The sequence below is a fragment of the Ochotona curzoniae genome, unplaced genomic scaffold (assembly GCF_017591425.1).
Source record: "Ochotona curzoniae isolate NIBS_2020 unplaced genomic scaffold, NIBS_Ocur_1.0 scaffold_1852, whole genome shotgun sequence".
Taxonomy (NCBI): domain Eukaryota; kingdom Metazoa; phylum Chordata; class Mammalia; order Lagomorpha; family Ochotonidae; genus Ochotona; species Ochotona curzoniae.
In genome coordinates this window covers 57,189,295-57,215,930 of record NW_024467087.1, presented here as the reverse complement: position 1 = coordinate 57,215,930, position 26,636 = coordinate 57,189,295, and the positions used below count along the sequence as shown (strand labels likewise).

The following is a 26,636-nucleotide window of genomic DNA, read 5'->3' as shown; positions in this document are numbered from 1 at the left end:
AAGAAGCCTCGCACAACTCCCAGAGAATCAAAGTGATCCTAACATTTTGAGACAGGCATCTCTGCCCAGAAAGTAGGACAAGGGACAAGACACACCCAAACATTTGACCTCCCAGAGGTCCCCTGTTCCTGGAACAGAAGGGAAGGAGAGGCAGAGCCAAAGACTACCCTAGGCTTCCCAGAGGCAGAGGATAATAGCGGACCAGCCCCAGCATGCTGCAGGGGAGACAGGGCCACCCGCTTCTTAGCCGTCCAACAGGCTGAACAATCTGATCCTGTATTGCATACAGAGCAGAGGTCTGATGGTCTCAATGAACTCACAGACTAAGTAGTGAGGACTAAGAGGCCAAGGCACATCTCAAGTCATCTAAGGATTTTTGAAGAGGCATCTCCTAGGTGCAACCCAGTGCTTTCAGAAGTTACCCAGTAGTTTCAGCTTCCCTGCCTTGAGGAGACCAACTTGGTCAGAAACGATAGTCAAGGGGGGAAGGTGACATTTGAATACCCAGTCAGGTGGTCAGTGCTGGTATTCACCTGGAGAGTTTTGAGTGTAACCAAAGAATAGCTTTGGCCAGGTGTTTGCAATCCCTCGGCAGGTTAGCCCCTGTCACACACACTCAGCATCCTTCCGGAAATGGAAACTGGAGACTGCAGGAAGGAGAATGTAAGAGATGAACTGAGATTAAGCCACACAAGACAGCTAGGCTGGGAACTTTTCTCACGGGTGAAAAAGTCCATAGGGACCAGACTCACAATGCTCATCCCATGACCCTCACCCTTATTTGCCACTAAAAGGGGAAAAATTTGGTTGGTGGGGTCACGGCTCCTAGCATAGAATGCAGGTGTAGCTGCTTTAAGCAACAGGATGATTCTCTATGCCCTCCTCACTCAGGACACCAAAAATGTGAAAAGAGACAAAGAACAGAGAGGAGACAAGATACAAACTCACAGCCAGAGTGAATTTGCTTGTGTATTTTTCTTTAAGATTTATTTATTTTTATTACGAAGTCAGATATACAGAGAGGAGGAGAGAGAGAGGAAGATCTTTCATCTGATGGATTCACTCCCCAAGAGAGCACAACGGCCAGTACTGCACTAATCCAGAGCCAGAAGCCAGGAGGGAGCTCAAGGTCTCCCACACAGGTGCAGGGTACCAAGACTTTAGGCCACCCTCGACCGCTTTCCCAGGCCACAAGCAGGGAGCTGGATGGGAAGTGGAGCCACCGGGACTAGAACCAGCGCCCATATCGCACCAAGCCCCAGAATAAATTTATTAAAACTAGTTTCTCAAAGGTGGCCAACTGTTAGCATGCATATGGAAGAAGCACCTGACAAAGGCCCGGTCCTCCAAAAGCCCAGCTCTTACATAGCTTAGGGGGATTTATGGGCTTGGGAGGGTTCAAGGTGACTCTTCTGGGCTTTCCAAGTACAGTGGACCTTCCTCCCCTAGGTGGTTGAAAAGGAATGCAGGGCATGGGTTAGACTGGTTTTGGGAATACACAGAAGAGTCTCTGGGAGAATTGAGTTTGCATTTATGTTGGGAATTACAATGGCTGCTGCTGATGTCCTGCTTCCATCATTAGATACCTAAAAACTAAAATTGTCTCCTGCCTCTTATCAGAAATACTGTTACTGCAAGATACATTGTGTTAAATTCAAGAGATGCTGGATTCAGAATCTCTCAAAAGTTCACCTTTACTGAGTAAAAGAAAAACAATGTAACTGAGTGAGGTCAAAGCCTTGAGGCCTATTTATGTAAACTCCCAGATCACCATGTAACTGTCTTGGTGCTCCATTTGGTATAATCCCTTAAGAATGGTCTCCAGGTCATTCCGTTGGTTTTGCTCACCTATACCTTCTTAAGAAGTTACACCTGTTCCTAGCACTTTTCCTGCTTATCCATTCCCAATGAACAGAGTAACTGGTTCAATTTAGACTCCATTTAAGTAATACAACTTAGTTTAAAAGGCAGAGGTGGGGCCCGGCAGCGTGGCCCAGCGGCTAAAGTCCTTGCCTTGAATGCAAGGCAATGGGATACCATATGGGGGCTGGTTCCCGGCAGCCCCACTTCCCTTCCAGCTCCCTGCTTGTGGCCTAGGAAAGCTGTCAAGGACGGCTGCAAAGGCTGGCACTGAGCCAAGCCAAAGTCGGGAGTCAGGAGCCAGGAGAAGGGTGCAAGGGTCCAAACACTTGTGAATCCACCACTCCTTTCACAGGCAAGTTAGCTGGGAGCTTGACCAAAAGTGCAGCAGACAGCACTCAAACTGCTGCACATATGGGATGCCAGAGGGACAGGTGGCGAAGCAAGCCATGACAAAATGCCAGCAACCAGATACGATAACTTTTAAATAGAAATGATACAAGCTTACTAAGTTTATTATTCCCAGTAACAATACTTTTTGGGACCAGCACAGTAGCATATCGGCTAAAGTCCTCGCCTTGCACACACCAGGATCCTATATGGGCACCGGTATGGTCTCAGTGGCACCACTTCCCATCCAGCTCCCAGCTTGTGGCCTGGGAAAGCAGTTGAGGATGGCATCGCCTTATGACCCTGCACCAGCATGGGAGACCTGGAAGAGGCTCTGGGTTTCTGGCTTCAGATCAGTGTAGCTTCAGCTGTTGCAGCCACTTAGGGTGTGCAGCCACTTAGGGAGTGTTCTATCTCTCCTTCTCTCTGTATATCTGACTTTCCAATAAAAATAAATGCTTAAAAATAATTTTTAAAAAGAAACACAAAGGGAAAGAAAAATAACTTCATGATGAAAGGTGCAATCATATCCTGACAGGAGGTACAAGTTTTGTTGATGTGCCTTGGTACAAAATAGAATTTCACATGCTTAGTGATCACATTAATATATACCCTGAGAAATACTACCAAATGTTAACATTTTCTAGTTCTGACGCCTCCATTTTTAAAAAAGAAAGAAACCTATATCTGTCCATTAATTTTCTCTCCACTAGGTTACAGGAGAAAAGAGAGAAGCAGGACAGCCAAGGCAGCAAGCACAGCAAATATGAGCAGGATCCTGATGTCAGCTCCAAGGAAAATTAAAGCACTGTTACACTCAAGAATGCCTTCTGGAAAAGTCTCTACCAATGGCTCCCATCCTCCACTGAACCCATTCCAGTTTGCATTGCACAGAAATGCAAACAAGTAATAAAAGTCTAGAAATGCTTTGTTGAACATTAGACAAGTCTGTTTATCCCTTCATCCCCTCAGGGGCCAGGACCTTTCATTCCTTCAATTCGTGATTCCTTCCCGAATCGTAACTCCCAAAGCTTTATACTTCATATCATACTCTTATTTGATTTTTGAAGTTATTCAGTTTTTACATATTATTGGATTTGGGCTTCTCACTGTCCTTGGCAATAGAAGCCATAAAAATTGAGACCTGACAGCTGATGACTAAGGTAGAAAAGAAAAAAAAAATGACCAATGTGATTAGGAAAGGGTAGTGAATTGAGACACGGTCACACAGAAAATCCAAGTTCTCAAAGCAGCACTTTTTATTTTACAGTATGCAACTCCCCAGTTTTTGCCATATGATGTGTGATGTCTCCAAATTGGTTTTTGTTGGTCACCCACAGAGCAAGATTTTGGGATCTGCAAAACAGTCTGTTTTTTTACATGAATTCACAAGTCTAGGTTTTTGTATTTATATTAGCCTTTGGGCAAGATTTCTTAGAAGCAGAAGGGAAGAGATGCAGGCATTTCCTTTATAACTTCATTTGCGAAACTAACGCAGATAGCATGTTCTTTTACGCTGGTTTAATCAGCAGTGACAGTGATGCCAGAAACTGTGAAAGGAAGGCTTTCAGTTATTTTTCCTCACCACTTTCCAAAAATATAACCCCCAACCCCTCCGGAAGAAAGGGTACATTTTGCTGGTACATTATAAAATCTAATATTAATAAAAGTATACAAAGTGAGTGAGAACTGTAAAATATCACCCAAAATCCTTTTACATTTTCCACCAATTATACTTTGCCATTTATTTCCTTCTCCATTTGTGGATGTCATTGTTGGTTTGCCATGTGTACTATCAGTTCATTTGAAAGTATGTACAAAATGTAATGCTGTAAATGCAGTAGTGTTAACTTCAGTTTTTAAAAGTGGGTCATATTGATTAATGGATGCCATTCTTTTCTGACCCAGGACTTGGTCGATAGCCATTCGGACAAATATTTTTTTCCAAAAGCGTACAGCAAAGTAGGACCTCAGATCAACAATAATCAATTATTGGAACTGCATTAAGCTTTTTTTTTTTTTTAAGCAATTCTAAGTCAGAGCTAGAGCTAGGATCGCTCTCAAAGGGCGTTTAGAACAGTTTTGACCTTTCCTTCACTCTTCCTCCTGTCCCACCCTCTGTGAGTGATTTAAAAATAGAAAAGGTCAAAGTCTAGTCTGGCATAAGTTTACTGTTGCTTTACCATGGATTTTTTGTCAAATGTTCCAATTTGTGTTTTGCTGTATTGAAAAGTTAAGTAAGCATCCTAAAATTGTAAGCTACTGTCATCCATTGACACTGTTTTGATGGTAACAACATTTCTAAGTTATAAATTGTGAAGCTGTTGCAAAAGAAACTGTGTCTCCATCTCTGTGCTATTACCTGTCAGGATTCTTTCTGACAAGAGAGCTGTCTATGTGTCAGAGCGGAAAGGATCAAAGGATTGAAAATACACCACACTCGTAAATGATTTCCACTACTAACTGTAGCTCAGTGACAGGTGGTGTCCCAAGACTGCTACCAATCAGACTGAGGCTTGGAAATTAGTCAGTTGACATGCCTCCTTCTGTCAGTTATCACAATCATTTTTCTTGGAGGATGAGCTGTCCATTACAAGGAAAGTTCTTGCAACTAAAGGGGCAGGTTTGCTACAAAGCCCATCAACCTGCTTATTGTAGTGGCCAGACTGGTGCAAAAGATATGGGACAGGAATTGAACCACACAATGCTGTTTAGGAATAAATTCCTGCCTATACCCAGGAAACAAGTCAACAATAAAGTTTTAGAAATTCTCACATCTCTACAGCCAACTGGCAGACTGCCAAATAATCCTTTATCCATGAGACACCCAAATATACTTGGAGAATGAATGAGTAAATGAAAAAAGAAAGAATGAGCATTAACCTCCCTCCTAGATTCTAGTCAATAAGGTAATTAATATCAAGTGCCTTTTGGCAAGAACTTCTTTTCTTAATCTAGGATTTACCATAGCTTCTCATAGTAACTTCTTCCATATAATAAAGAGTATCACTCCATTGTTTTATTATTGCATTTCTAAATCAGGCTAAGTGCCTGTGAAACAAATCTGTTTCATTTGACATTTAGCATCATGCTCATGGATATTTGTATAAATGCAAAAGTAAAAAGGTTTCTCTTATTCCCATTCTACAAAGCATGCTGAAGAGAAGGAGATCTATTTATTTAATTGTTCCTTCACATCTTACAGCTGCAGGGTGGATTAATTTTTGCCTTTTTTATTTTCCTTTAGGCATTCAAGGCAAGTCAATGGGTTTCTGAACCAGACTTATATAACTTTGCATGCAACAGACACTCAAGTATTATTTACTCAATAATCAAAGACTTTTTCTATCTATGGCTGTGATCAGTGATCTAAGTCAATTAAACAAGGCACATTTCACCTCATCTCTTAGGCTCAAAATCTGATATGGTATATTCCACATAAACAATGTTTATCAGGTTCATCAGAAAGCAAACTTGAGCCTTTTTATTTTTCTCCTTCATTGTCTCTAAACCATGCCAAGGTGAATCTAATTCATCGTTGTTGGCAGCACTGAGCACTCACACTACGTGGAAACATCACCTTGTTTTTTTGTTTTGTTGTTGTTGTTTTAATTTCCATCACTTCAATCAGGAACAAATGTTCTAATAATTAACAGTATTTTATCATTTCATAGTTCAGCATTGAGTACTTTATCTTACACAAATCCAGTTGCCCCATGTTTTCATCGTCATCAATTAAGTTTATTAGTGGTTAAATAACTTTTGGTCTGGAGCTCACAACTATTTTATTTGCTCCTGTGAGACCTCACAATGATAAGTTGATTGTTATATAATAAGATGTGCAATTCTAAACCACATATAAAGTAATCGGCACTTACAAAGTCTACCGTTAATTCCTATCTGTATAGAACTGTAGGCTTTGTAGATTATAGAAATGCCCATTACAGGTTCAATAAAAATGAATATACCCCCAGTTACTATGGGGATAACAGTAAATAATCAATGTTTATTTAGCAGATATTGCTAATATGCATATGACCATTTATAAATTACAAATTTATTTCACACATATTTTCCTTCACTACCCAGGATACATAAAGATGAGTTATCTTTGGGGCTGGCATCGTGGCACAGATGGTTAGGTTGCCACCTGCAATCCTGACATCCCATGAATGCCAGTTCAAGTACAGATTGTACCACTTCTGATTCGACTCCATGCTAATGTACCTGGGAAAGCAGCAGAAAATGTTTCAACTGCTTTGATCATTACCACCCATTTAGGAGACCCAGATGGAGTTCTTGGCTCCTGGATTTAGCCTGGCCTGGGCCCAACCCCAGCCATTGTGGCCATTTTGGGGAGCAATCCAATGGGTGGAAGATCTCTAGTTCTCTATTTTTCCAATAAATAAATCCTTTTTTAAAAGGTGATTTATCTTCGCATCCCAATGCCTTGCAAAGGAGATTAGTATATAATTACTATGTACTCTGCATTTATTAGACATTGAGTGTCTTGCATATTATATTCAATGTATCCAGCAGTTAACAGATCTCACCTAATTTTTTGCTTCATCTGCATAGTATAACAACTGTGCTTTAATTTTGTAAGCCCAGTATTCACTAGATGAGAAATAAACTCTACAGTTAACATTTTTTGATGCTTTAGAGCACATGTGCTAGCATATGTATTGCCTTATTTTCAGCTGCGCGCACAATGAGATATACAACTATGTATCTCTTCAATGCCTGTTAACAGTGAGCGCACATGGTAGACAAATGATACTCACTGATAGAAAATTAATACTTTAACAAGTGATTAAATCCTTAGTTTATGTCATCATCATTTTTGTGGTTCATGCACAATGAGAATTTTGCAGAAATAATGCCTATCTTACAGAAAATTTTATCCAATGCCCATCTTACAGAAAATTTTATTCATACAGGTTGAAGTCTTACATTTAAATGGCATTTTGGAGTTTGGAAATCACATTCACAGCCATTACATTGTTAGGCTAGAAAATAGTATCCATAATTATTTAACTTGATCTCACCAGATTGACTGATAAATCAAGTGATGCCTCATTCCTAACTTTTGCTACATGTGAGAATCACTTACATTGGGTGTCACATTCCCCAAAACAATGGTGAGAAGAGGTAGTTAACGCTCATTCATTCACAAGCATGAAGCTTACCGATGTGTGCCTAGTGCTTTATTTTTCAAAGCAGTTTAATAGGCACTTTCTTTCTGAAACTTTTAGTTCTGAGAATACTCCACCAGCATGTTATTTGTCATTGATCACCAAATCCTTGCGTTTATATGTTATAGTTTAAAAGCCATATCCATGTGTTTTCTGCTACTTAGAATATTGTATTTTTGCTCAAAATCAGAAGAGCAGCAGAAACACAAATGTACAAATTAGTCATATATCCAAAACTTAATTTCTTATGCCTGCATACTACGACATAGTAATCTATTCTTGATAAAACACATTTTACTGGTGCTGCTTTTAAGCTTTGTAGCACGTAGAAAGCATAGAATAGGTGATCTACATTTGTTCATCAATACTGAAGTTCTTAAGATTTTTAAAATTTTTTTCCAAGTTCACATTTACAAAGAACATTCGTGTGTTTTTCTTCAAGTCACCTGGATAGGTGACACGTCCTTAGAACTTGGCACAAGGATACATTCAGAAAGAAAACAATATTCAGAAGTATCCTCTCGCATTTACACCAGAGGTTGGCAAACTTTGTACTGCAGGTCAGATCCACTTGGTTCACAAGACCAGAATTGTTCTTACCTCTTAAAAAGGTTGTTTACAAGCAGAACATGTTGAGACCTTGTGGCTTACAAGTCTAAAGTACTTGAGATCTGACCTCTCCGAGAAAACACATGATGAGCATTTATATAATGCTTAGCAAAGATACACTGTACTTTCAAATGTTAGTTGTCTGTGACTGTCAATAAGCCATTAGTGAGGGTGTCAGATTTTGTTCTCTTGCATTTTACGGCACTTTCTAATATATTATCAATCATTTAAATCACCTTCCCTCAGAAGCAGAGGATGTTCTCTCATCTTTAAGCCTACAAGTGGGTATTAAACCCAGAAAGAGGCCTGTATGGTTCACCAACCTATTTGACCTCCACAATGAGCAGGGATTTAGGCCTCACTCCAGCCAGGCCCAGTCACGCTTTCTGTAACCGCCACTAGAAATTCTAAGCCCCCAGGAATCCTGTTCACATAAGCTCACATAAGAAGGAAGGTGCTGTTGGGCTGATGCTTCTCAGAAGGTTAATGCACAACTCTTTATTTCTTGGCTAATTCTTTTAACTTTTTTTTTCCACAACAGCTTCCTTCTTCTCATCAGCCTAAAGCTTCTGAGATTCAAAAGGATGACAGAAATACAATATAGCTTATACGGATGCTTGCTACTGAGTGTGGTGACAAAAGCCACACCAGCTATTGATTAAATTTTGGTATCTCTCAAAAGGAGTAGACATTTAATGAATGGCTAAAAACGGGCTCAAGACCAGCCCACACATATTACTAATCTTTGGACATGTTCCTTTTTTTTTTTTATGAACACCACAAAAGAAGCAAGCTTAATGGCAACGTGATAATTGGAAGGAAGATGTGAGAGATCTAAGAGTAAAGGACATAACAATAAAAAAGAGCAGGGGTTTTGGGCTCTCATCTTGGGATTTCCCCTGGCATTAGGGTTTCTCCCCTCCTAGGCTCTGGTTAGGGGCCTCCAGCTTCCAACCTTTGGTCTGCAGATCAGTTTCTCTTGAGTCTTCCATCCATCTGCAGAGGCTTGAGTCCTGGTTGAGGTGTGCCTGCAGCCTTCCATCCTTGGGTCGTAGATATTTTCAAATTATAACCGTGAGTTCATCTCGGGTCTTGCACTATGTATCACACATCTCAGTTTTTAGGTTTTCCATGTGTCCATCCCAGCTCTTAGTCCTTTCGCCTCCATCCTAGGACTTTGGCCATCTGTCCAACTCAGACCACTTCCTATACATGTTAGTTCTCAAGGGTTCTGTTTGGTTTCAGGCCTAAGGCTTCTGTCTCTTTCAGATATGACTTTTCCACCTTAGTGCTCAAGGGTCAAACAATGTCTTTCACTTGGGCCTTCTATCCATTATGTGCTTTCCATCTTCGTCCACCTTAGCTCTCAGGTTTGACCTCAGTTCTGACCGTCATGCCGTGTTTTGGTATCAAAGGAAGAGCTTCTGCACTGTTTCTTTTGGCAGTTGGTATTCTGCACCTATTAGGAAGGGCTAGGAACGCCCTCAGTCACATGACACACACATATGGCACATAGGCAAAGAAAGACCCAAAGAGAGAAGAGTACATGCAATCAGAGGAGCAGACAAAGACAAAGAGGCTGAAATAAAGCTCAGCAGAGAGGGAAAAGCAGAGAAGAAACACAAAGAAGCAAAAAGATGGATGCTCAGGTAGAAACTTAGAGACATCAAAGAGACACTGAGGCACACAAAGGAAGAAAAAGAGAGAAAACCGCCAGAGTGCGGCGAAAAGGAAATGTAGAAAAGAGAAATGCAAGATGAGAAGCATCAGAAAAGGGTTCAGAATCAGAGAAACGTGAAACAAAACATCAAGTCAACAAGAAGCGAAAGGGGCGACAAACAAGAGATGACAAAGACCAAGATAGGTAGGCAGAAGGAGAAAGTGGCATAAAAAAAGCACACAACACATGACTCAGAGTAGAGAAGCAGATGAAGGACATGGTGAAATAAGAATCACATGTAGTAGAGCAAAGAGTAGTAGCAACAAGAAGGAAAACATTAGAGATACAACACAGACAAAGCAGACTCCACACTGAAGGACGAAAAGAGAAAGTGAAGCAAAAGCACACATAGAAGAAATTAGCAACAGACACACGGAAATGGGTAGCACACACTTTAGAGAACAACAAAGATGCTCAAGAAGGAAAACAGATGAATAGAAATGCACACTTAGAAGTCAGAAATAAGCAAAGACATTCTGGGAAGAGGGTAAGTACAGGAAATGACATACAACAAGGGGCACAAAAGGCACAAACATCACAGAAAGACAGCAACAAAAAAAAGTGTTATTAATAATTGCAATAAACTGTTGTTACTACTGATACTATTTATACTACTACCAATAATAATAATAACTACCATAAGCAACATAGATGCTTCCCTATTTGCAAATTTTTAACTAGGGGTTTCCTAAGTAGAACCAAACTATGTGTGCTTTCAGATAACAGTAGTGGTCACTTTTATTGTGCCAAATGAGCCTCTAAAACTTGTTGCAATACCTTTTGTCTGTTATGTGGCAAGCACTGTGCTAAGCCTTTTACATACATGATTTCATTTATTCCTCAATAAGCAGTCATTGCTAATCATTACAGACTGCAATTTTCAGAGGCCACATACTAACAGAGAGGATTTAAACATAGAATGCATGCCTCTTGACAGAACCACAAGTATTTACTAAAATTCCCAAAAGAGCCAAATGAGCTATCACAAATGAATGAATATTTTGCTGGGCGCGGTGGCGCGCGCCTGTAGTCCCAGCTACTCGGGAGGCGGAGGCCAGAGGATCGCTTGAGTCCAGGAGTTCTGGGCTGCAGTGCGCTATGCCGATCGGGTGTCCGCACTAAGTTTTGCATCAATATGGTAACCTCCCGGGAGCGGAGGATCACCAGGTTGCCTGAGGAGGGTGAAGCAGCTCAGGTCGGAAACGGAGCAGGTCACAAATGAATGAATATTTTAGGAAAGGCTATATTTAGCATTTAAGTCAATCCCCATATTTTGTAGCTTCTCCTTTCTCCCATCTTTCACAATTATAATGACTGCCTCAGAGTCAAGGATTCTCTCCATACTAAATCTTGATCTCAGATTGTCTCACAAATGGAGATGCAAAGAGCCCAGGCTTTCAGGAGAAAGCAAAAACTCTTGTAGGTGTTGTAGGATTCTTAATGTTTAGGGCCCTAAATTTTGCCACACAACTATGCAATGACAGTACATAGCAAAGTAAAGGCTAATTTCCCCTAACTATACAGGTAAGCAGACTGTTACGTCTTTGAGCTATTCAGTGAATCCAGTTGGTAATATGGAAAACTGATCATCTTCCCCGTTCATTTCACATCTGTCCCCACTTTCAATAGTAATTTCCAACATTTACCAGTTCTGGACAATCTTTACAATCTAACACCAACAACTTACTTCATTTTGCTACTTTAAAATACTAGATTGCCAAGCATGTTGATCTGCAGGTCAGAAAGCTTCTTCCAGTATGTCCAACTTTCTCGATCCAGCTGAAGACCCAGTTCTCTGCACTGATTTTGGAATAGATGATTTGGCAGCCATGAAAGTAACACTCACGAGCTACAAAGATCACAAAAGAAACTACATAAATAATAGGAAGTGTTGAGTACTGTGCTAATGTAACAGATGATTCAAAGTAATGAGCAAATAGAAGATGTTTCCACAGAACTTATAAACCTGTCAAATCAAAGTTTCTGAGTCCTCATTCAACAGAATAGTAAACTACATATTTATATGAAAAACTGTCTTGCCCAATGTATCCTGGATAAGTCACTGGAGATACTACCTTATAAATTTGGTTCAGAGTTGGGGAACTATTTTTTCTCCCAAGGGCCATTTGGCCGACTATCCAGAATGTCATCTGCACATCATACAAAATTGTCAGCTTAAAAATTAACTGAATTGTCAACTTTAAAATATCTACTGAATTTTGAGTCCCACCTATGGTTACCTTAATGGGGCCACATTAAATGGTTTTGCCCATAGGCTAGATGTCTCCCACCCCTACTTAGTTAAATGATAACAAAACTCATAAAAGCACATAATGAATGTGAAGGAAAAGAAAAGGGTATAAGAATACAACTACCAAGTCAGCTTTCGTTAAGTGTCCAGGTTCAGGACTACCAAAACATAGCACCATTTCCAAAGCACATACTGCTGCTCTCTGAGACATATCTGAGTCACTCTGGGAGGAAGTCACTTTCACAATCAGAAAATCCACAGAGTACCAGCCTGAGAATCTGCTTATAATAAATCTTCTTAGGTAATATTCACCTGAGCTTTCTAAAACAAGCTATGTTGGTAAATCTGTTGCTAAATCTATGTAGCTTTCTAGGCAACATTTCAAACATATAACATTTCAAGGATTCCCACTTATAATAATATCTCAGGGAACTTAGAGAGAGTATCCACTCTCTATATACAATGCTGACATTGCCTATATGGTCAGGATTTGCTGTACAGAATGGTCGCCTTTATCTTTCAACCCTCATCCTTCTAATCGGCCTCACCCCTTACTTACCTGGAGGACACAGGGACATTGTTGCTTAGATCTTGCCCAGTTATAGATCCAGGTTTTCTTTTGTAAATCAGCAGGCACAGCACAAAACAATACAACCCCAGTTTATCTTCTCAAACAGCAACATCCCAAGGTGAGGCAGCTATTGTCTCTGTTCTCCTAAAAGAAATAATAATTGGTTTATAAGCCTGTACCACATCTTACAGTACCACCTGAAAACACCCTCACTCATGAAGCCTGCTATATTTGTCAAATCATCACCTTCACCAATCTCACACCAAGTTGCTTCCCAGGTTAGTCAGAAAGGTCTTTTTACCAAAGCAGATGCAGGATGATGATGAGTACACTCTCAGTGGAAAACTTAGTGCAACACATATCAGAAAACAAGATCAAAATCAAGGCTATTTAGTATGCTTTCAGAAACAACTTACCTAACCTTCACGGCGGTGATTGTCTTTTGGATTTCATCTTCTTATCTAGGCCCAGGAAAGTGTCTTGCTAGAACCTCATTACCTAGGCTTGTTGCCCAGTGATAATGAGCTTTTCCCCTGGAGGATCCTCATGCCCCATCTCCACCTAAGGATCGTCAAAGGGAATGGATCACTAGCACTGTAAAGCAACAAGCCCATTCTTCCAAGAAGATCTGAAGAGGAAATAAAAGGAAAAAAAGATACGTTAGTGATTGATTAAACCATGTTTGCCTTTGGGGTAGTGAGGGGACTTGAACTAAGGGGTGTCCAGCTGTCTGAAGCTCTGTATTCTGGCTATCCGCCTAGCAACAGGAGAATTCAAATATTCATTCCAGTTACATTCCAAACAAGTTTTCCGTGTTCAAGATCAACTTAGAGCTGAATAATTAGCAAAATTCCCATATTGCTCTTTATCCTCATCTCTATTAATGAGCAATCAATTAAACTATGGAAAATACAGTGGGAGACAAGAAATCAAGGGATTGAAACAGAAGTTAAAGCTTTTTCAACCAAAAGACCCATGAAGCTATTAAAAAAAAAAAAACTTCCTTGTTTTATGAGTTCATTAAGAATTCTCATCATTGCAAGCTTCTTTGCTTTATAATGCACTATTTTAAAATGTCTGTTACCTAGTTTTGCAGCACTGTCCTCCTGTAATTTTTACTTTATGTGGTGCTATCTTGGAACACTGCAAAGGTGAAGACCTAGAACTGTTTTCTAACTAAATTCCTAGGATTCATTTCTTGAATGACTTGTATGATAGGGCATCATCAGTGTTCAGAGTTCTAGGATATTCAAAAAAACCAATAATGATCAGGAACAGACAGAAGCCCAGTCATGACAATAGTGAACAACTATTCAAAAGATGCTAAAGGCTAGGCATCCAAGAAATAGCTTACAGAGAACCTCAGGTTTCTCTTATTCCACAATTTCATCATTTTGCAAATGAAAACTTTCAACTTAATACAGGGAGTGGTGGTGACAATACAGTTAGGTCAGTCATAATAGACCTGGCACAGACTTAAATTGGTCCTAGTCATAAAAAAAATCCAAAAACTTTAACAATATCAATTAAGGAGAATAATTTAGAGACCTAGTAACCTAAAGGCTTAGTTGCAATCTACCTTTCTAACTAGTTATTTGACCAAAAAAAAAATTATTGCTTTGCTTGTCTTCATTTTTCATTCATGAAATGAGGGTCAAGTACGCCTGATTTTCAGAACCTCTCAGGATACCAGCAATGAGGGACAAATGAAATATGCCAAAGTTGCAAGTTAAAATGTATGTGTATATTGAACCAAAACACAGGTTCATATTCTCCTTTAAAAAGTAGAGCAGGGCCCAGTGCGATAGTGTAGTGGTTAAAATCCTTGCCTTGAATGCACCAGGATCCCATTTGGGTGCCGGTTCTAATCCTGACAGCTCTGCTTCCCATCCAGCTCCCTGCTTATGGCCGGGAAAAGCAGTACATCATGGCCCAAAGCCTTGGGAACCTGCACCTGCATGGGAGACCTAGAGGAGCTCCTGGCTCCTGGCTTCAGATTGGCTCAGCTCCAGCCATTGTCATTTGGGGAGTGAACCATCAGAAGGAAGACCTTCTCTGTTTCTCCTCCTCCCTGTATATCCACCTTTCCAATAAAAATAAACAAATCATTAAAAAAAAAAAGTAGAGCAACAAAAATTTTAAGACAAAGGCCCCAAAAGGATAAATTCCCCAAACTACCTTCTTCTCTAGGCAGCCCGCAAGTTATCCAGTGCAAGTAGAATAATTGTACCCTGTCCAGAGTATCAAAAGGGAAGTTCTGCGGTACGGTGCTTGAAGTCTTTTTGCAGCTGCTTGGCGTCCTCAGGTCTCACATGGTTGGGAAAGGCCTCGAGAAAACAAAGCTCTGCAATCAACCAAAGCACCAGTAGGCTACCAAAACTGAGAATCCCAACCCTCCCCCTGTCCAATAGGAACTAGGAAGTAAAACCTGAAGCATTAGACATAGGCGTCTCCAGATGCGCAGCCAGTGCGTTGTCCCTAAAGTCCTGTTATGACAAACACCGGCAATATCACAGGAGAATTAAGCCCATGAACAAAAAGAACTCCATTAAAATAGGGTTCAAAGCTTAAGGGCTGAGTCACTTTGTGGCTAAAGGTCTTGTTGCTGAGAACGCTTAAACATACAAGGCAGCAGAGTCAGCAGTTGCTGCTAATGTCTAGGGTTCCAACTGTCTTGGCCATTTTTAATAATTGGGTCTCTGCTTTTACCATATGGTAAGAGATCACTGAAGCAAATCTAAGCCTTGTTTGCAAGGAGAGCACCTTTTGTATGATTCGGTATGGTGTGGTACAGTAAGCCCTCAATGAACATGCCCCGTAAAGCTCATGTTCTACAATGCCCCAAATGAGCAGAATGAGCTTAAAAATTCTCTTGGCAACAACCTTCATCATCATCATCCTTTCTTAAGATTAGATACTTCGCCCAAAATGCAGGCTTCTATTAAAAATCACTGCCCGTAAGTGTGTATATGTATATATTTACTCCTTCATGAAGTTCTATTAATGGGGGGAAAATAACACTCTATGCAAGCACATTTATATAAAGAATTCTTAAATTAATGGCTCCAAGTTCAATTTCACTGTCTACTTATCTTAAGGGAAACAACTATTTCATTCTCCCCAAATCTTCTGAATCTTATTTGAAGAGAATGTCTGCTTTAGCATCAAGTTATATCAACTATGGTAATGAAATAAAATACTCCCTTTTAGTTAAAGGGAATTCAGTTAAAGGCCAGAGAGTGACCACATTAATAAGAGCATGCATTTCACTGTGGTTCACTATTCATTGCAAGAATTTTGAGACTTGCAACACAACAAACCATCAACATATTTTGGGTGTAATAACAAAGTAACAGAGCCAGCCAGCTGGACTGAATAACTCCAGGACCATATTCATTGCAGCAAGAATTCTTAATGACCATGGTATCCAGCATTTTCATTACTTGGCAAAACCAGGAGCCCAGAGCATGAGATTATCCCAATATTACATTAATTAGTAGTTAGCCAGGTGGTACTTAAGCCCACATACTCTCCCTTCCCAGGTCTTTAGACCTTGGTTCTGTGCATGCATTCACAGAGGGTATGGGAGATTTCTATGAAACTTTTCACCGCTTTTTCATTTCTTTGTCAAGATTATAAGGATCAGCTCATAATGAAGGACTTCATTGCCACACTGGTGGAGTTTTTGTTCAAAACACACTAGACTAAAAGAACAAATTAAACTTTGTTCTTAGACATCAACAAATTTCCTGGAAAGACTGGTCAGTCTGTTATAAAATGAAATCAGTGATTTATAACTAGTTTTCAGTCAAGGAAGACATGTAAGGTTGAAAAAAAATGAATGATTTGTAGTCTGTGGAGCAATGACATACTACCAAGCAGATCATAAAATGCAGTATGTCAACAATGGGTTTTGCTATTTATTCCAGTGCAGGGCACAATAAACATTTGAAGTAACAAAAGGATTCTCAATTTTTAAGGTAACCACATTTCCATGGCATCCCTTTTTTACAATTGCCACATTTTTCTTCAGGGCAAAGATTATCTGAAGAAATCAATTAAGACTCCTGGACCTCATGGGATGTTATCTAAATATATGCCAATCCATCCTCTTGAGTCAGAGTACAAGAACCATTCTAAATTCACCCCTTTAAAACAAGCACCAATAATTATTACAGGGTTTTGTGACTATTAATTGATGATTTGATAGAGCAGCAATAAAAGAATGTAAAAGCATACACCAATGTTTCTCAAATTTGAGCAATAAGAAGGCTGGGGGTTTATGGATATATTCTCATGAATCTTCTAGATCTGAGATGTATAACACATGTTTGACAAAAATAACTTAAAATTAGAAAACATGCTTACATCTCTAATAACAATCTTAAGTCAGTGTTTCACAAAACACTTTTTTCAGGATTTCAGAATATTTTATTCCTTTAAAAGGTGTTTCATCCTGAAGTATTACTTGAGTTTGAGAAACAATGTCACAGATCTGTTTCCAAGAAGACTCAGGAGCATGGCATGTACCATCATACATACATAGCCTCACTTAGCTGGACAATGCCATTAGGCATGAAGGGAAAACAAGCTGTGGGGAAATATGCATAAGAGTAGCCCAGATCATATATATGTTCTTATTGCTCCTGTTAAATTAGAATGCATGGCTATGCAGGAAAAAGACGCAAATTTTGTTACAGACTGATTTTTCAATCTTTGTGTTTACATTAAGAAGGATAAGCTTCTTTTAGCTAACCAAGGCATCTGTTGAAAAAGGCTTAGAGAAAAGATTATATAGACTGCAGCATAAAGTGGGCAGGATCAAAGATAGGGTTTTTTTTTTTTAATTTTTGTTTTTCCACTACTCTTGGCAATGGGATTCCAAAATAAAGTGTATCTGAGGCAGAAATATGGTAAAATAGTGCAAAGAACCCCAAGTTTTTAAACCTGTGATTCCAAACTGTGAATCTTGAAAAGCTCAAGTTCATGAAATTGTTAATCCCTACTTTTTCAGGCTTGCCAAGTAGCCAAACACAATGACTAGACCCTATCTCTTTTAATTTATTTCCATAGCTCCAAGAAATAAAATATAAATGATCTTTAGGTATATGAACTAGATTACAGATGGCTGCACATTATATCCTGGCTCAGAGAAAACTAAATCCATCTCCTTCAAGTTTATCCTATCATCTTCAAAACACTTTTATAAACTCGTAATTCATAGAAAACTTGACTACCATTTTTATGGTTGTCTCAAGTGTGTTTATATTGATAATACAACCATCTCAGGGGTGAAACTATGCAGGACAATAACACTTGTCACCCCTCACTTCAGTGTGACCCAACATAGGGCTGGGTATACCATATTAATTCTATAGTTCTGCGCAATTAATTTATATATATGCATATCTATATATATGCACACATACACACATATATAGCAGATAAGGTGGGAAGAGACCAGAGACTTTGCAGGACCCTCTCACTTTTCTGAGTATAAGAAAGAAAATAGAATGGGGAACAGATGAGTTAATAGCCATAAAATAGTACTTACAGAATCCTTAAGGGCCAAAGACTCTTCTTAACGTTGTCCAAGGAGTTAGCTGTACAAACTGCAAGCTGAGCTGAGTCAACCTTTTGACATCCTTCTTAGAGTCATAGTATCCGTTTTCAGTGATTCAAGAGCAGTTGTCATGATGACCAGCTAGCTATGAACTTCAGCAGTTTCACATTAAACACACCTTTACCACAACAACGCCGTACGCTAGATGCTAGGATATTATTCCTTCTTACAGGGCAGCTATCCTACTGCCGAGATCTACATTAAGAATCATCAGCTAATTTCTTTTAATAAAATGGAGAAACCGATTTCATCATTTCTATAGTTAATTCACCTCAGTGTGATGCTTGCTTCAATCTAACTCAAATTATTAGCAGAACTAAGTGATCCATTTTATATAAAGGAATAATCAAACAAGGTGACCTATGGTTTTCAGAAGCATCTCAGCATGTTATCTCATTTAATCATTTTTATAGCCACCTTCTTGAAGCAAGTAGAGTCTGAGGCTTCATATGATGAAATTGATGGATTAGCACATTTTGATCATTTTTCTAAAAGCAATTGGTGATAAAAGGCCAACAAGAAACGGTTTTAAAATGATAATATAGCCAAACAAAGATACTGATCTTAGGATATCCACTCTAGAACACCTTTGGTAATATCATAATTACAACACAAAAGTAGCAGCGGTCTATCCACAGACCCACCATCCTCGATAAAATGAGACACTGGTCATTAAGTACATAACATAAATGGACTGGCTTTGAAAACAATTATGACCAGGTTATCAATACCACCTTCCAAACCATATATCTTTCTTAAGAAACCAAGCAACTGACAACTTTTCTCATTGCATCCTAGCAGTCAGCACTGAACCACAACAATACAGAGATTTTTAACCAGGCAATCTTCTCTGGAAGAAGAATGCAGATAAAACATCCAAACTCTCCTCTAATCAATTAATCATTGTATAATTAAAAGCACAAGATAAAAGGGGGCATTCCAGCTCATGGAGTCTGCTGTGCTGTGGATATTTTACACAATAAAGCCATAATAGAGCTGGGAAGGAATGACTCCTGTTCCCAGAATGTGACAATAATTAGAATTGGGATCATTGGAAACTGAAGAAAATAATGAAGAAAATAATGAAGGTTCATCCACATAGTTCCAGGCCTGCTTTTGTTCATCAGTGCCGCACAGACACATCAAAGTGGTCTAGAGTTCTTAAAGTGATGGGTTGTAAAGTGGGACAATCAATATTGTGTTCATTAGTAACACAGAAAGGGCTTTGGGTGTCAGCACTGCTGAAAAGCATATGCAAGGTAAGTGGAGAGGTTGAGGCTTGATGGGTGGGACCAAGGCAAGTGCAACTGAGCCATTAGGGCAATATAAGGTGGGTAAACCAGTGACATATGGGATTTAGTCCTAGAGAGGATCTTGCTCAGTCAACATTACACAGCAAAGGAGACAAAAGGGACTGGGCATGGGGCAGGTGGAAGGAGCATAACCTTACCCAATGGCAGGACTGTGAATATTAATAATCCATAAGAAGGATTCAAGGGCACAAAAGGGGCCATGGAGAGGGAAAATCTTGCATAGATGGTAAGACTGTGGCTACTTGGGAAGGGAAGTATAGGTCATTGTTTGATGGGCAAATGGGAAATGGGGGTGGGGAAAGAGTTTTCTTAACAATATGAGAGGGAGGGAACCATTGATAATTTTCACTGTGCCTACTAACAGTCCCAGAAGGTAAGGTTTTGAGTGGCCAACAGACTTTTAAGTAATACACAGGTGATGTGAGGGTTTAGTACCCTCGTCTAACAGAAATATTGAGTAATATTTCAAGGAGTCAAAGTTGACCAGTGCCCATTAATGCACATGAAGAGCATGCAGGTTTCCATCTAAATGAATTGTACTCTCAATATTTGTTATTATGGCAAATTAACTACCCAAGAGCTGAGGCTTATGGTTAGCACTCCTCAGCAACAGTCAAAAGGCAGTGGTAGGAGTACAGGGTTCTTATCTACTCCCCAGGTCCACAGACCAACTATGGCATTAATATTCATGAGAAAGGGACCAATCCAAAGTTATCATGGCCCTGATAGAAAGGGAGTGGGAGTAAGGAAGTGAAATCCTAAACCTAAAGAGAAGCACAATTGCATTAGTGATCATTAAATCCAAAAGAAGAGGCACTGAGTGCATAGCTTCACACTGCTCTAAAGCAGTTCTGGTATAGGATACACTCAGGACACTGTAATGAATGTCAACATTCTGAGCAGAGTCTTGAGTAGTGAATTCCATCTGCTGACAATGCTGAGGAAATTGGTAGGACCCTTATTAAGTGCGCTTATTAATACTCCCAAGGAAAGAGGGCTTTGGTTGAGCAGTACACCTTACTGTACTGCAAAGGAAAGGCGAGGGGGACAAGACTAGGCGGCTGATAAAGGCAAAAGTAAATTTCAATTATGTGCCTTTGTAGGAGAAGAGTATCCCCTGATGTAATGCAAAGGAGGGACCACAGTCCTGGAAGTGACAAGGACGTGGACACCTGAAATTACGTCCCAATGCATAGGTCTTAAGCAGCGGGAACCACCTACTGGATGGCATAGGAACTCAGAAGTGGGATATCCATGCTTAATGGACAAGAACCCAGACAAATGTATTGTGAGCATTAACAAATCAAGAAAATGAAGTTTAGTGGTCAGCAAACCTTGTGCATTGTAAGAGACAAAGAGGGCAGGATCTTGGTTCAACAGGATGAACCATGTCATGATTATACACATTAATGCCAAAGGGATCCAGCTGTGATCAATTAAAACCATGTATTTTGTACAAATAATAAGAAATTAAAGTAGTAGGCAATTAGTATTATCTACTGTACAGGAACATGGACAAACAAAGAGATCTTAATGATTGGCACTCCTGCTGTACAGCAAAAGGAGTCTGCAAGCCTAATCTTATTCACATGGGACAAGCCACATGCAGTTATGCACATAAATATCCTAAGGCCATAGTTGTAATCAATTACAATTATGCACTTTGTCCACATAACGGTCTTATGGAGTGGACATATCTGTTGAAAGGGAAAGGAAAATGACATTGGTCTGGGGCAGGGAAGGTTACCTTATCTAATGCACAGGAACTTAGATCAATATAGTCACCCACATAATAGGACAAACATGGGCCTGGGTGGCAAGCACCCCTGCTGTACTGCATTTGGGGTCTGAGAATAGGATCTTAATTAATGGGATGAGCCATGTACAATTATGTACATTAATATTCAAGGTGCATGGTTGTGGCACTTATTGTATATGTTGACTGTCCTCGTGTAATAGTCTTATGGAGCCGAAAGAACCCGGGCTGGGGGGTAGGTGCCGAGTGTGGGAAGCTCCTTATCTAATGCATGGGAATTCAGACAAATATAATCACCTACATAATGGACCAAAACTATGGGCCTTGATGATCAGCACAGGACAAGGGCTTGAGAGAAGGAGTTCATCCAAATGGGGCAATCCATGTGCAGTGAAGCACACTGCTATCCAAGATGCAGGATTGTGGTCTCTTAAAACTGTGCATCTTGACTGTCCACAAAACAACTTTATGGGGTAGGCATCTCTTTAAGAAGGGAATGCAAGACTGGATGGAGGGCTTCTTGTGCAGTGCACAGGAAATTCAACAAATATAATGGGCCACATAACAGGCCAAGAAGATGGGCCTTGGCGATCAGCACCCCCTTGCTGTACTGCAAGAAGGGTCTAAGTGGTATCTCAGCAGAATGGGATGAACCACCTGCGGTCATATACATCCATGTCCAAAGTGTATTGTTGTGGCCACTTAAAATTGTACACCTTCACTGTCCAAATTTAATGGTCCTATGGAGTGTGCATCTTTGCTGGAAGCAAAAGGAAAACTGGGTTGGGAGTCGGGCAGGAAAGTCTTCCTTGTCAAGCACACATGAAACTGAAGAGTCGTAATCACCATATAACAGATTTGAAATATGAGCCTTAGTGATCAGTACCCCTATGTATAGGAGTCTGATCTGTATAGGGTCTAAGAGTAGGCTCTCATTCAAAGAGGATGAGTTAGACAAATATAGTCACCCATGTAACAGGGCAATAATATGGACTTGGGTGATCAGTGCCCACTGATACTGCACATATGGTCTAGAAGTAGGAGCTCATCCAAATGCGACAAGCTTCATGTGGTAATGCACATTAATGTCCAAGGTGCATTGCCGTGGCCATAATTGTGCACCTTGACTGTACAAACTAGTGCACAGGAAATTGGACAAATATAATCAGCCATACAACAGATCACAAGCATGGCCTTTAGTGATCAGCACCCCTGCTGTACTGTAAAGGGGGCCTGAAAGGATCCATATCAAATGGGGCAAGCCACATGTAACTATGCATATTAATGTCTAAGGTGCATGGTTGTAGTCACGATTGTGCACCTTAATGCCCACATGTCTTACACAGTGGGCATCAGGGCTGGAAGGGAAAGACAAAAGACCAGGCAAAGCAGAAGGAATTACCTTCTCTGGCACATAGGACATTGGACAAATATAATCAGCCACATAACAGGTCAGGAACATGGACCTTTGGTAATCAGCATTCTTATAGGCAAATTAATGTCTGAGGTTCATGGCTTTGGCCACTTAAAGTTGTGCACTGTTGTCCACATGTCTTACACAGTGGGCATCAGAGCTGGAAGGGAAAGACAAAGGACCAGGCAAAGCAGAAGGAATTACCTTCTCTGGCACATAGGACATTGGACAAATATATTCAGCCACATAACAGGTCAGGAACATGGACCTTTGGTAATCAGCATTCTTATAGGAAAATTAATGTCTGAGGTTCATGGCTTTGGCCACTTAAAATTGTGCACTGTTGTCCACATGTCTTACACAGTGGCATCAGAGCTGGAAGGGAAAGACAAAGGACCAGGCAAAGCAGAAGGAATTACCTTCTCTGGCACATAGGACATTGGACAAAAATAATCAGCCACATAACAGGTCAGGAACATGGACCTTTGGTAATCAGCATTGTTATGATACCACAAAAGAGGATGAGCCATGGGCACTTAGGCACATTAATGTCTGAGGTGCATGGCTTTGGTCACTTACAATTATGCACCTTAAGAGTAATGGCCATATGCTGTGGACACCTCTGCTGAAAGGGAAAGGAAGATGAGGTTAGGGATGGGGCAGGGGAAGCTTTCTTGTGTAGAAAGCAGCAAACTTGACAAATATAATCATTCATGTAATAGGCCAACTCATGGAGCCTTGGTGAGTAGCATCCCTCTGTACTGTAAGAGGAAGTTAAGTGGAATCTCACTCAAATGGGATGAGTCATGTGCAGTTAGCACACATTAATGTCCAAGATGCGTGGTTGTGCTTCCTTACTGTTTCGCACCTGGTTGTCCCAATGTAAGTCTTATAGACTAGGAAATTGTGCCGGAAAGGAATGAAAGATGGGGAGAGTTGGAAGCGGGGAAGGTTAAGGAGGCTTCCTCCTCTACTACACACCAAACTGAAAGAGAGCAACAGTAAGGGCTTTAATGATCAGTACCTCTTTTGTACTGTAGAGGGAGCCCATGAACTGAGTATAAATCAAATGGATGAGCCAAGTACAGTCAGTTAATGTTCAAGGTACTTGGCTGCGCTCGCCTTACAGTTTTATCCCCATTTCTTTACAAACATAAAAACATTATTAAATCAGCATCCCTGCTGGAAGGGAAAATAAAATTGATGTGGGGGATGGGCTTCGTACTCCAGTGCATTGGAACACATGAGGACAGATACAGCTCATATTAATAGGCCACAAATTAGGCTCTCAGTGGCTAGCATTTACACTATTTGGGGGGGGGGGATGTTAATGGGAAGATTCCCAATGTAGCTGTCATTAGGCATATCAGCAGCTTAATAAAGGAATCTTAAGTGAACATTGTCCCGTGCAATAAAGCAAAGAGGATGAGAAATGTCAGAGTCCCAAGTCTAATTTGAAGGATCACTGACAACTGCAGTTATATACAGCTACAGTCCAAAGAAAAGGGTGTAATGTTGTTTAGCACTTCTTGCTTTAATAACTACAGGAGTCCTGATTTAAGACACAGTTATGGACAGCTGAGTGTATGTTCAGAAGAATTAAGGTTGTGCAGGCCTGCTTTAAGCACCGCCTGTTGTAATGCCAAATAGAATGGGTAGAGTCCTTACCTGGTCCACAGGCTCAGGAATAAAAGTATGCAGATTAACATTCCAAAAAGAGTAAATCTGTTTAAAGCTCCTACAATAATGCAAATTAGGCAGTAAAATGCTCTCATGCTCGTATATAAAAGTGTATAGACCCCAATTCGTTAGGCACATTTCAGCAATTTAGGAGAGACAGCCTTAGCTAGTCACCATTCCTGCTGTTAGGCATAGAAGAGAAGATCCTTGCCCAATTTTGCACATTAAAAGTACAAGCGACCACAATTCCAATTATATACATTTCCAGGCCCACGCATCCTCTGAGACAATGCAAAGGAGGCACGGTGGGTGGGGCGGAGAATCCTGGACTACCAGGAGACAAGGACAGACAGAGACCACTGAAAATTCGCACTTCGATAATATCAAGACAAGGGGCTTCAAGTAATCAAACACCCTTTTGATGTAAAGGCAGGGATTCTAATTTCAGACTCTCAGTTCTACTAGATTAAGATTGTGCACATCAACCGCCCTAGAGCAGAGCTCTTAAGTAGTAAAGGTCTGGAATGATAGTGAATAGGGCCAATGCACATCATGGACAAATACAATTATGGACATGATCAATTCAACAGAAGTGACCTTGGGTGACCAGCGCACGCAGGATATACTGGCCCTTTTCCCAGTGGCCAGGATTCTGGACAATTGCAACTGCAAGTTAACTGTCCAAGAGCTGGGTTCTTGAATAAACTCCCTAGTAACAACCCCAGCAGGTAAGATGGGGTGAGAATACATTTTTATAGTATAACATCAGATACAAGCAATTATGCATAACAATTGTTTAAGAGAAGGGTCCTAGAGTACTCAAAATTCCTCAGCACAAAGGAATAGAGGTGGAGAACATCCTGTACTAACGGGTGGGGCCGCAGACAACGAGGGTTTTACATATGAATGAAAGGGAGTCAGGGTCGGTAATTAGCCCCACCCAGAAGCAATGAAAAGAGCTTAGGTGGGTCTCTTCTGTTAGGACTGTGTTTCCATTCATATTCCAAGAGTAAGGTCTTTAAAAGGACCACCTCTGCTGTATTACAGAAGTTACAAATGCCATATTGTAATAAGCAGGAATAGAGAACTACATTGGTACTTTAAATAAATAAAACCCTGGTCTCAGGTGTTTAACACTGCCTCAAAGCAAATATCAGCGGCATTGGAAGTCCTCACGATTAATGGGCAATTGTTCAAGAACAGCAGGACTTCCAAAATGCCAGGCAATAAAAGGGTAGTACAGTACCGTTGTTTAAGGGACAAGATTACAAAGGCAACTGTGGCTGAGAACATTAATTGTTCCATAAACGTGGGTTATTTGCTCCAGTGCTGAAGGCAAATGGGTTTTGGACCAGCATGTAATTAATGAGTAGGATTATGGCCCATTAGAATTTCACTCAATACAAACTTTTAAGTGGTCAACACAGTATATGAGAAGACCACTGAGTGGTGTTTGGAGAATTGGGACTTTGACTACTGCAGCATGGCACAGGAATGGTTTCTCCCTCCTTAAAGTCAGGGGATTGAGGAGTTGATGAGTAACTTAAAACCGTGAGCAATAATTCTCTAATATTAAGCTCTCAGTTACAATTTCCTAACATTAACATAGGATTCAGGAAGTCTTTCTTTAAACATGGGACCATGGACAAAAGGAATTGTACGCAATAAACTGGCAGTGGCGATTCGGATGGTCGGCACTTAAATCAATCAATGTCCATTTAATAAGATGAGCAACAGACAACTTGAGTGCTCAATCAATGAAAATTAGAGTGGGCTGAGAAACAGACTGGGGTTAGGGATGGGACTTTGGCACTAGGGCACTGGCACTGGGGCAGGGCTGGGGCTGGGGCAGGGGCTGGGGCAGAGAATGGGGCTGGGGCAGGGGCTGGGGCAGGGGCTGGGGCTGGGGCAGGGGCTGGGGCAGAGAATGGGGCTGGGGCAGGGGCTGGGGCAGCATGGGGCTGGGGCAGGGGCTGGGGCTGGGGCAGAGGTCAAGGGCTGGGGCTGGGGCTAGGGCTTGGCTATGAAGTTGCTAGGAACAAGGCTAGGGAAGCAGCAAACCATACAAAATTCAAATGTGGGCATTAACATTCCAATACCATGAGTATGAGTAGAGGGCACTATCACAGCCGCTTAAGTTTCCTGCCAAATAGTAGGTCATTAATCAATTAGTGCAGCAAAGTTAGGAACATAGCAAGGCCTGCGTAGGTGTGAAGACCTTCCAACACTTCATTATGTTTGGTCATTAAGTTAA

General features: G+C 40.6%; 1 long non-coding RNA gene across 3 annotated transcripts; it reads right to left on the bottom strand.

Moving 5' to 3' along the window:
• Positions 1-3,500: 3,500 nt before the first annotated feature.
• On the bottom strand, positions 3,501-22,633 carry LOC121169035. 3 transcript variants are annotated; one of them, XR_005885816.1, is made up of 7 exons: positions 18,151-22,633; positions 14,775-14,923; positions 13,013-13,224; positions 12,585-12,740; positions 11,462-11,623; positions 9,010-10,250; positions 3,501-3,800 (listed from the first exon to the last, which is right to left on the bottom strand). It is a non-coding gene; the product is annotated as an uncharacterized LOC121169035 (long non-coding RNA). The 3 variants fall into 3 exon arrangements; XR_005885818.1 differs by having other exon boundaries at positions 13,013-13,157; XR_005885817.1 differs by lacking the exon at positions 14,775-14,923 and having other exon boundaries at positions 18,151-22,632.
• Between the last annotated feature and the right edge of the window lie 4,003 nt (positions 22,634-26,636).